Below are 11,941 nucleotides of genomic sequence, written 5' to 3' on the forward strand. Positions count from 1 at the left end.
GGTTGCCTATCATTTCACATCCAATTCTTTTTGTCCTCAAAGAAGAAAAAAAATTTTTTTGGGACTAATTAAAGTCTGCAAAACCAAGTAACTCTATATTAATGTTGTAATAACGGAAATGAGTGGACAAATTTAAGCATTACTCAGAGAATGTGGAATTGTAAATAAAAATTATTAAAAAATTATTAACTGTTGTTCTCACCCTTGTGATAATCAACGGAAGCTTTTTTTTATGTACAATGCGCCACATTTACTTAAAAACTTATGCAATTGCTTGATTTATGGCCAAAAAATAGAATTACCAGAAGACATATTAATACGTGAGAAACTGCCTTGTAATTTTGTATCTATTAAGTACGTTACTGAATTATTGGATTTAGATATGCAACATGATTCGAAATTAGCTTCACATTTGCGACAAGCATGTTTAAAACAATCACATTATAAGATAAAAGTTGGATTAGCAACAACAAATTTTAGAAGTTGCTTTTAAGAAGTTGCTGCTACATTAGAATATCTTATTAAAATTAAAAAATAAAATAAAATGCTTTAACAACGGCCTGGTTTTTAAAAACAGTGCATCATTAATTCCGATCATTATCAATACGTTCAAGGAAGACAGCAATAAGTTATTTAATATAAAAAAATAATACGAAGAAGCCATTAGAAGATTGAAAAAATAGCGGCCGTTGATAAACAGATAGAACTCTCTATCTAGAAGTTTTTTGATGAGAATAAGGGGAATTAGTGGCCAAAGAGATTAGTGAGGTGAAGGAGGCACGAAGTGAGAGGAGAGCCGGACATTGGAGTGAAGAATGTGGAGAAAAGTTGAGGAGTATGAGAGTAAGAAGATCGGAATAAGGCATAGAAGGAAAGATGGCAAGAAGAAGAATTGTCATGGAGGAGGTGTGGAAGAAGCGGTGTACAAAGAGGGCGCCAGGAGACAAGAAAGTAAACAGGACAAAAGCAAAAAAAAAAAGAATTGGAGGAAGGCGATAGATGACAGTAGGCGGCCGAGTTAAAGGGGATCGAGAGATCGATACGTCGAGGCAAAACAAAGTGCATGGACTGAAGAAGAGGAAGGAGATTGAGGTGTCGAGGCGGAGCCAAGCGTATGTACAGAGGAAGAGGAGAAACGCCCGTGGACGGCAGATGGATGAATGAAAGCGGGAAGATATGAATAAATGACGGTGAGAGTTCTCAATAGAACGACATCAATATATCGATACATGGAACTAATGTATTGAGTTGGAAGAAGCAAAGAAGGGAGCGTCCCAGATGCGCACAGTAATAAACGGACACAGCAGCCTGAGTGAAACGGACACAGTAACAAACGGACACAGACCAAACGGACACAGTAACAAACGGACACAGACCAAATGCGCATAGACCAAATGCGCACAGACCAAACGGATACAGTAACAAACGGACACAGATCAAATGCGCACAGACCAAATGCGCACGGACCAAATGCGCATGAACTTACCACATGGGTTGCAACTTCTTAGGGCACCCTTACCGACGAGGTAGATGCGGAAGGGGGGCGACGTCCCCCTTGCACCCCCCGTGTGTGTGTGTGTGTATGTGTGTGCAAAGCATTCTCTGCACATGGGTTTGCGATTATGTCCATTTCGCACTGTGCGCATTTGTTCCGTGCGCATTTGGTCCGTGCGCATTTGGTCTGTGCGCATTTGGTCTGTGTCCGTTTGTTACTGTGTCCGTTTATTACTGTGTTTGTTTGTTACTGTGTCCGTTTATTACTGTGCGCATCTGGGACTCACTCGCAAGGAAAAAAGTCGAGCACATAAAAAAGATTAGAGTCTAGAGAAGGAAGGCGGGTGAGATAACCAGCATAAGATTGTGATAAAAAGGAGGAGATAAAACGAAAGAGAATAAGGAAACAGAGATGGAGGGATGGAGAAGTTGAGAAGTGAGGTGAGAGAAATAAAGAGGTGCTTGGAAGAGGTAATGAAAATTTTGAGAGAGTTGTGTACGGATTTTGAGAGGAGGAAGAAGAAGAGAAGAGAGGGCGAGTGTAGAGATGCAAGGAAGAACGAAGGAGGAAGAAGAAGGTGGAAAGATTGAAAGAAGGAAAGGTGCATTTGAGAAAGAAGTTGAGAAGGGGATTGGAGAAAGGATAAAGCCTAGAGCTGAAGAAGGAAATGGAGAACGGGAGAGGAGCAAGAAAAGAGAAAGAAAAGGATGAAGAACAGCGGCAGAATTTGAAGCCAGGAGGACCAAAGAAAGAGATGGAGATGGTGGTGGCTGAAAAAGGAGGCAAGGGAGAAGAGATGAGATGAGATGAGGAATTGAAACAGAAAGAGGATGCAGTGGAGAAAAGTATGAAGAGAAAAGGATTGGAGATCAGAAAGGAGCACAATTGAAAAGAAGAAAGGATTAAACGTTGGAGAAGAAGAACAGAAGGTGGGGGAGAGAGAAAGAGAGAGAGAGAGAGAGAGAGAGAGAGAGAGAGAGAGAGAGAGAGAGAGTGTGTGTGTGTGTGTGTGTGTGTGTGTGTGTGTGTGTGTGTGTGTGTGTGTGTGTGTGTGTGTGTGTGTAAGATAATAAAGAAGAAAACGGAATTAAATGAAGGGAAAGGTATTATAGGAGGGAAGGTGAGATTGGGCGAGGAATATTACAAATTGTGGGAGTGTACGTTAATGGGATTGGAAGGAGGAGGAGAGGAGGAGGGGACAAAAGAATGTTAGAATAAAGTATGAGTGGAAATAGAGATTAAAAGTATATGTAAAAAATAAGGAAATCACTAGGGATACGTTGCGTAATTAGGATGCGTAATAGAAATGCGTAATTAGGATGCGTAATAAGGATGTGTGATTAGGCTGCGTTTTAGAAATAAAGGAAGTAGAAAGTAGAAAAGAGAGCAAGAGGATAGAGAAAGAAAGAATAGAATGAAGATATGGCGACTATGGAGAGAAGGCACTCAGTGATTAAGGATGAGAGGATGCGTACGAGCGAAAAAAGAGATTGTTCTAGAGTGACAGTTGTTTATACTATTGTAAAATATTAGATTGAGGTAGAGATGATTGTAAATATAGAGGTGATTGTAACAGCGTGCTAGAAGATGTAGAAGTGGATGATATTGTTAATAAAAAGTAGTTGCGGAATGGATAGGTTGTGTAATTAGGATCCGTAATAGGAATGCGTAAATTAGGATGCATAATAAGAATATGATTAAGCTGCGCTTTAGAAATAGAGAACGTAGGAAGTAGGAAGAAGAGAGAGGATAAGACGGGAGAGAGTAGAAGATGGATATGGCATGTATAAAAGGGCACTCAGCAAGTGAGAGTGTGAAAGGATGCGTACAAGAGAAAGAAAGGATTGTGCTAGCGTGAGAGATGTTTATACTATTGTGTATATTAGATTGAAATAGAGATGGTTGTAAACATATATGTGATTGTAACAGCATGTTGGGAAATGTAGAAGTGAATGATATGGTTAATATAGGGTAGTTGCGAAATGGAGAAAGTAGTATCAACATGTTAATGTAAGTTAGTTTTAAAGTTTTTATATGTAAAACAGAGATTGTAAACCCCAAGAGAACACAATAAACCTTATACATACATACATACATACGAAGAGGCCATCAATTTGAATTATGAAATCATATTTATCATTGTTTTCAACAATAAAAATTGAGCATACGTAGAAACCTGTTCAAACAGGCTTTACTTTAACAATTATTACAACGTTGGAATTGCAAGGATTTTATATGCAAAAAATTTCAATTTACTCTTCTCAACAGACTTTTTCAAGGTGCATTGGAAAATTTGTTCTCTATGATTAGAGAAAAAAATCCAATTTCAAATGCACAAGAATTCAAGGCTGCACTTAGAATGATATGTTCAAATTAATTTTTTAAACCTAATCAAAACGGCAATTAGGAAATAGAAGAAATATCTTCTATTTCATAATCTATTAATTTACTCCTTGAATACATAAAGAAACAGCAAAGTTCATCAACTGCAATAGGTGACCTATGGTAATAATACAATTTGTATAGTACTATTAATTTGTATTGATAATAATAATATATTGCATTTGTTAAATGTAGACAATATTTCAATTATGTTTTTAGACGGGCTTAAATTTGCTTAAATTAAAAATAATTTTAATTCAAACAATTTAATTTTTCAAAATGTCTCTGCAGAAGATACAGTGGATGTCTCCAATAACGTGGAATTGAATTGAATTTTTTCTGGTATTTACGTATAGGGACGAAATAATTTTATCATTTTTAAAAATTACGGATCAGTTTTCCAGTACCATAGATCATTAAACACTACTTTTTATACATTTTAATAAAATTAAAACAATTAATTTTGTAAGTTTATTAAAAATATTTAAAAATTGCTTTGATTTTAAAATATTCTGCTACAAAGAAGATGGAATTTGTACTAGCAATGGCTTGATTTAATTAATGAATAATTCTTTGTAATCCTAATTCTACACCTAGAATAAACTCGACGGGCATTTTTAGACTTAGTTTCAGCTAAGTAGATAGTCGAATATGATACTTGTGTCAACATTTATGGGTACTTCGAAACATCGTCTTAAATATCACGCAGTGATCGTTACTCACGCGGTGTCAGTTGTCAGGATATCTAATCGAAGCGGATGGTTCCGAGGCTTGGGGGTGTGCTACATCCCATATGTAGGATATATAAATATTGTGAAATTTTTTGAACTTTTTAAATAAATTTTTTTCTACAATCAAGAGACACAGTAGTGCCTTGCGCCAAGTGTACGCGCACCAGCGCTGCTTCTTTTACGCGAGACGTCGTTTACGAAATCTGTAGTTATCGGATTCTCAATAACGACTGAATTGATTGATTTCTAAATAGGCTTAATGGATAGGACAGCTTACATCCGATTATATTATAAAAGTGTTTTTATTTTTCCGCTATATGACTTATGAGATATCGCAATTAAAATTTTTCGCTCAAGAGTAAATCTGGTTAAGAAACGTAGTAGTCGTCGTCATTATTATTATCGTCGTCGCCCGGCCGCCAGGACAAATAGTGGGGGTTTGTACAATTGCTTTCCGCGCCGTCAGATGGCTGTACAAGTTAACACGGACACTATCTTGATTGGCGCTGAGCATCTGAACTGGTATCGCTGATTTGCGGTCTAAGAATGTGTTCCGTTTCACGTATAGTGCGAATAAGACATTATTCATCTTCGTTTAAGCATCATGCGTGAAAACGGAACGCACCCATAGTATATGGTCTGTGCGTGTGTTAATGTTAATCCGCGGCAAGTTTTACGGCGATGATGTGATAGTCCGAGGTTAATGACGTGTGACGTGCACAAGGTTAGTGACGAGTTAGTTGTTAGTTTTATGCATAATTTGCATATTACATTGTGGAAGGAAATAGCGACTGTGCCTAATTTGAAGATTAATATAACACTATGCATTGTATAATCAGATAACCCTGGCAGAAAAATTTCTGCAAAATTCTAAAAAACTACAAAAATTTACAAAAGTGTTCTAATTCTAGTATTTTTTTGTAGTTTCTACAGAAAAATGCTAGAATTAGAACATTTTTGTAAATTTTTGTAGTTTTTTAGAATTTTGTAGAAAATTTTTCCGCCAGTGAAGTTACACAAAATTTTTATTTTTTGTATAGAATAAATATTCTGAGATAAGATTAATACTTTGTGTTATGTTTTATTTTTAGTGATATTAAAAGAAAGAGAGGAAGAAACACTTTATCTGAACCTAGTAGGAGAATAGAAAAAGAAAAAAGAGGCGAGTAAGAAAAGAGAGACATAATTTACTGCAAAGTTCGGAATTTACAGTGTGCCTGACAAAATATGTTGATCTTGAAGGTATCAAATAACACAATATTCTCCCAAAAATGATAGGATGAAGTAAACCGTTTATTTTTTGTTTCAGAAAATCTACATTACAAGATTTAAAATTTGTTCCAAGAAAATCTTTGCAAAAGATTTAACAAAGAACAAGTTATTTGATGAGATTATCATATTATTATTATCATATTTATTATTTGAATTTTAAAGAGAAGTAGTAAAAAACTTTATTATGAAAAATTGTTTACTGTTATAGCAAAATTCTCTTTCTTCTAAGCCCATGTTGCTGTTAATAAGTTCACCGAGGTTCATCCCTTTTTAAATTCACGCACGCGTGTGTGTGTATGTGTGTTAGTATATAACTTTGTTTATAAGAAAGCGATTTTTAATATCTTACAAGGGGACCTTACGGGTCATCGATTTTTTTCATACTTATAAGATTTAAAGATCAGTACCCGGACATCAATTTCCTAAAGCAGTACGATGCGCTTCTCAAAAATACTCGAGAAAATCGATTTTGAAGATTTCCGATATCTTTAAGTACAGAAAATTTTGACCTATCGTCAGAGCCACTCGTAGCCGAGCGCACAGAGCTCTAGTTTAGTAAGCGCGAAGTCGCTCGTTCGATTCTTGCTCTGCCCCTAATTTTTTTTAATAAGTCAATGTAGTTTTTTTTAAATCCTATATCTTAACATTTATTAAATTAAAATGCTAATTAATTATTAAATATTTATTCGTTATTTTTTAAATAAAAATTAACAACTTTTTATTTTTAATTGCCACTTGCTTGAAAATGCGAATATTTATAATAAATTAAAATTTGGTACAAAAATGGAAAACGTCTTATTGTTAAATGCAAAAATAATATGTACAAATAATATTCAGTTATTTTATCGCTTACATTTTACGCTGTATCTTTAACACGTTAGTCGGAGTTTACAAGTCGAGTTTATTGTAAGTCGATCCTGGTCGATCTCCATTCTTTCGCATCTAGTCGTGAACAAAGAACAGCCTTGCAAAAAATGGGAGAAGTAAGGGTTCCGAGAGAGCAGATGCTGTGTTATTCGTACTTTACCGTTAAATAAAAATAAAGGGATGTTATACTGGAACCCCGCGTTAGCGTACTCCGCGTTAGCGGAAACTATCTCCTCCATATGCCCTCGGCCCACATGAGTAGCGTGTGTGGGAAATAGCAATGAGCAATGCAGTCGCGTATTTCACGGAGTGGGAGTGAAACCAAGCAATAGGAAATAACCCCGCGTTAGCGGACCAAAGCCCCGAACGTTCCAATCTCTCTCTCTCTTTCTCTCCCTTTCTCTCTCTCTCTCTCTCTCTCTCTCTCTCTCTCTCTCTCTCTCTCTCTCTCTCTCTCTCTCTCTCTCTCTCTCTCTCCCTCCCTCCCTCCCTCCCTCCCCCTCCCTCCCTCCCTCCCTCCCTTGTTTATAAGTTTATTGTTTATAAGTTTTCAAATATTTAATAAATTCATATATTTGTAAATCTACACGGAGAAAATTTTACAGTAAAATTATGTATGATTTATTATTTATGATAGTAACCACGAACTGTAAGAAGAAATTTCAGAGAGTTATATCATATAAGTAGTGTAAATATTATCGTAATTTGATAAAAAACATAATAAAAATTTTCATAATTCCTCCTTGTCACGCGTTTACTACTTACCATAGTAATTTTTACCATAAAGTTTTTTCCGTGTATTATAAGTCTATCACAAGGATTAATTTTATTAAAAATATAAATATCCTCGTTATTTAATTTTTAATTAAGAATTTTTAATTAAGAATATAAAGTTGAAACAAACATTTTATTTGGTTGTTATTTCCATTCTAATCGATAAAATTTTCTAATGTTGTTTAAAGAAGGATAAATTTGTTTTTGAGCACATGATAATAGCTTCTTTTAAAATTTATGACAGTTTACGACATTTAAGACTATCACCAAAAAAAATTTTTTATTAAAAATAATCATTATTTATTAAAAAAAATAAATTTAGTAATTGCTTCTTTAAGCATTAGAACTGATATTTTTTTGTACACATATATGTACACGTACACATTGTGCGTAGCCATTGCCACTTGTTGTAACAACTCCCCCCGCGCGCCTAGCAATCTCAAGGTTCAAGCGCTAGGGAGGGGCGGCCGCCGCGGTCGCGCGCTCGGCGTGCTTGCATTTGCCGGTAGGCCGGGTTAATACAGAAAATTTTACAAGTCACTAACTTTTTAACTATTGCGAAAATGGAAAAACGATAAGGACTTTTCTGTTCAGCTTAATGCGCTCTACCTGCTTATAAAAATTGCATAAATCTTTACCAAACACCCTGTATAAAGACCACCCGCAGCACGATTAAGATAAGCAATAATTAGCTTCCTACCCGATGTCACAGTATAGGAAAGAACAGTAGGTTCACTCTGCTGAAAATCGTGCTAATGGTCGTCCCTTGCGCATGACTTGTGCGCACGATATGTACAACCAACAATATGGCGACAAAGTATATTGTGCCCCTATAAGCGCATAATATTATTTAATATTTTACGTATATTCTTAAAATATTAAATGTACACTTAATATTCTAAGAATATACTTAAAATATTACTTAATATTAAATAATATTATGCGCTTATAGGGGCGTGTCCCCACCAGTGGGCCCATCTTGGTGCTGGCGGCCGAAAACTTGCACCAATGATTGAAATCCGTGCACAACCAACAATATGGCGGATCTTATAGTCATGAGATCAAAGGCATCGACGCCGAGTGAACCTATTGTTTTTTCCTATACTGTGCCAATGTCCCGATGTGGAAGAGAACCGCCACATAATACTTTTGTGATTTACTTATTTTAATTAGACGAACAATTCGCTACGAGGAAAGTAATTCTTCACTCCAATCAAATGAAGAGATCACTTATCGAGCGAAAAATTCATTTTTATAAAAAATGAGATGTCACTCCATTTCGAGTAGTCGTATTTCACTATTGCTTAGAGTAAAATTTCATTCTTTTGGAGTGACGTTTTACTCCAAGAAATTTAGAAAGTGCGTGTATATTACGAGGATGTTTCTAAAGTTCGTAAAATTTTTACGTGGTTTCTACGTTGAATCTATGATTGCATCCATATACCAATAGATTCTAGTACCGTTTTTGAGTATTGAATATTTACGTGGATTTCACGTGGTTGTCGATCCATGTAACATTAACGTGGATATCACGTACTGTTTTATTGGGAAATATGACAAAACTTGTTTATCATGTTATTGCCAACAGATCATTGGCAGTAAATAATTTGCGATTTTTACTTATTTTTGACATCAATCTGCTTTCAAAATCTGTGAACAGGCTATGTTAAAAAATTGTAACTATATTAAATAATGGATGCCAATTTGCTAACAATTTCTGAGAAAAACTGTTGCTAATCTGCTCACATATTGTACGCATTTTTGGTTACAAGATTATTATCTCTCTACACTTATTGTATCGGAAATAATTGTTAAACATTTCACATTCCTTATAGTAATTATTTTACGTAAACAGTAATACATGATCGCTATTTATTATGTTATTAAATTGATTAAATTCTATAATTATAAATTTTATAGATATAATTCTATAGATATAATTCATAGTTAATATTAACAAAAAATTGAAATCACAATACTAATATGATAGAAAGACACAGAATAATTGCGTGTAAATTAGCCTCAATCTTTCTGTTATTTTTTTTATTTCTACGGTGCAAATTTCCACGTTGTATAAATATCGGAGTTATTTTATAACTTCAGAAATATCATATAACCCGGTATTTATTTTTTCACAAAAACAACAAAAAGTTTTACTGTCAAAATACACCTCATTCATTTTCATTTTTAAATTCAATTTTTAAGAGTTTGTCGCTTGAAGAATTATTTTATGCGTATTTTTCTTAATATGAGAAATAGAAGACATTGTAAAAAATAATGTCCTGTGCTTTATCTATGATCCTCTATCACGTTTATCTATTGGCGGTGCCAAGTAGATGAAGCATAGAAACATTATTTTTTATAATAGTTTTGAAATATTACTGCAGCATTCCTGAAATAATGTGGCAAAAGAAGCTTTACAATGTTTCTGCAACATTGCACTGCAATATGTAATGTTGCAATGTTGCAACATTATTGCAAGCTTCTGTGCTGCATAAGTTATTAAAGCAAAAATTTGTAATTTATATTTTAATATTCATTAACTTTCTTTTAAAAAACTCAAAACTTTTCTAAGTTAAAAAGAGAGAAGTTAAACCATTACGGTATTGCTGTATTTCTTACTTATACTTACTGTTATATTATCTCATTATGTACATTACAGAACCATTAATATGGTTATTTATTACTATAATCGAATTATACAAAACACATGTAATTGCACCATTTATGTTACGTTGCTATTACAAACATGTAAGTCACAATAACGTCAAAATAATATAACAATAAATCGTAATCGAAAAAAGACTTTTAATAACAATTTTGACATAATTTTAATGTCACGATGACTTTTGTTTTGCTTAAGTATGTTTTCACTGTATTTATAATTTCAGAAACATTTCTGTTGTAGTATCTCATATTACAAGGTTTTAGAAACATTTTTGTTATAAAATTTTGTATGACATTTTGCAGAATCCTTACAGAAGTAGTACAGATAAAATGTGAAAAATTGTAACATTCTGAAAATTTTCTGCAATTGGTACTGTATAGGTACTGTATTACTTAGACATTATACAGCAACCCAGTTGTTTAAATATTATTTACATTGATCTATTTGTTAATTTCGCTTCATAGTTTCAATTAAAATGGCGCAAAAGTGAAATCTAAGAGTAAGATCATCAAATGCAACATTTAATGTCTTTTCAGGAAATTCGATATTAAATTACTTTTTATTAATTGTCCACATCATGCACTATATTTCCGTTTTATGTATTCATATTACTTTGTTATTTCTGCACTATTTGGTATTGCTACTTTTTTAAATAATTGTATTAAATAATCTGAGAGACCTTGTTGATGTGGAAAACACGATAGCAACAGACGCGCTTATTTGTCTTGGAACTTACATGAAAGTGAAATCTAGGCGCACTGTCGACGGGAAACGACTCACTAATCGACGTTCTCAAAGCAAACTGAGGTATCTTTACGAAATACATGTGTCTTCGACATTAGTCGGTGCGAGAAAGAGTACTCGCTGAAATCGCTTTTAAAGTGAAAGGATAGACAGCGAAAATCGAGGTCACTAGCGACCAAACCAAGTGTCGATATTGGCTCCGTGAACTCTCTTTTTCTTGCAAGTTTTCACTTTGTACTATTTTCGTATATGTATATATATATGTGTATATATATATATATATATATATATATATATATATATATATGTATATATATATATATAATAAGTCATTATAATTTGAATAAGACTGCGATCAGGATGAATAAATTACTGAATGACCTCGTGCTACTGATCTATGATCGATAAGTCAAGGATGTCATCTTATGATGTATCTTATAAACCAACACAATTTAAACCGGAAAACGACAAGCAAGTAATAATATACTTTCCCAATTTGATTACATTCTTTTCATTACATCGTGTACTTTGATTTGTGTACTTTCTACTTCAATAATAGTCAAGATAAATATAGATTAATGTATGTCGCAATAATAAAATGCAATGCAATTTACTTGCTTTCCTGTATCCATTTACAGAACTGCGAGAGAATTGTAACAAATTCGTAAGGATAATAGATTAAAAAATTGTATCATTATTGTCATTTTATATTATTTTTATCTTAAACATTATAATATTTTTAATTACTTTGACTACGTTAAATTGATAAAAGTTTAATTAAAAAATTAATTTGTTTTTTAAATTTCTTTTATGAAAGTCTTTTGCAATTATTTCTCGATTTTTGATCTCCAAACCATTATCAAAAAATAATAATGAAAATTTTTGTAATTATGTCCAATTCAAATAACATTAAACTATAATAAGTAATAAAGAAAATCTATTATTTATTAACAGAGACCAGATCGCGCTGCCGTTTTCCCCACTTCAAACCGCGAAGTCTAGCACTAC

General features: G+C 33.6%; 1 protein-coding gene across 1 annotated transcript in view; it reads right to left on the reverse strand.

Annotated features, from left to right (window-relative positions):
- Positions 1-10,894, reverse strand: part of LOC105837398 — a 90,463-nt gene extending 79,569 nt beyond the window's left edge. Inside the window, exon 1 of the mRNA XM_036291929.1 lies at positions 10,869-10,894. The gene's annotated coding sequence lies outside the window, so the exon portion shown is untranslated. The remainder of the gene's footprint in view (positions 1-10,868) is intronic.
- Positions 10,895-11,941: the final 1,047 nt, after the last annotated feature.

This window comes from Monomorium pharaonis, chromosome 9 (genome assembly GCF_013373865.1).
Source record: "Monomorium pharaonis isolate MP-MQ-018 chromosome 9, ASM1337386v2, whole genome shotgun sequence".
Lineage (NCBI taxonomy): Eukaryota > Metazoa > Arthropoda > Insecta > Hymenoptera > Formicidae > Monomorium > Monomorium pharaonis.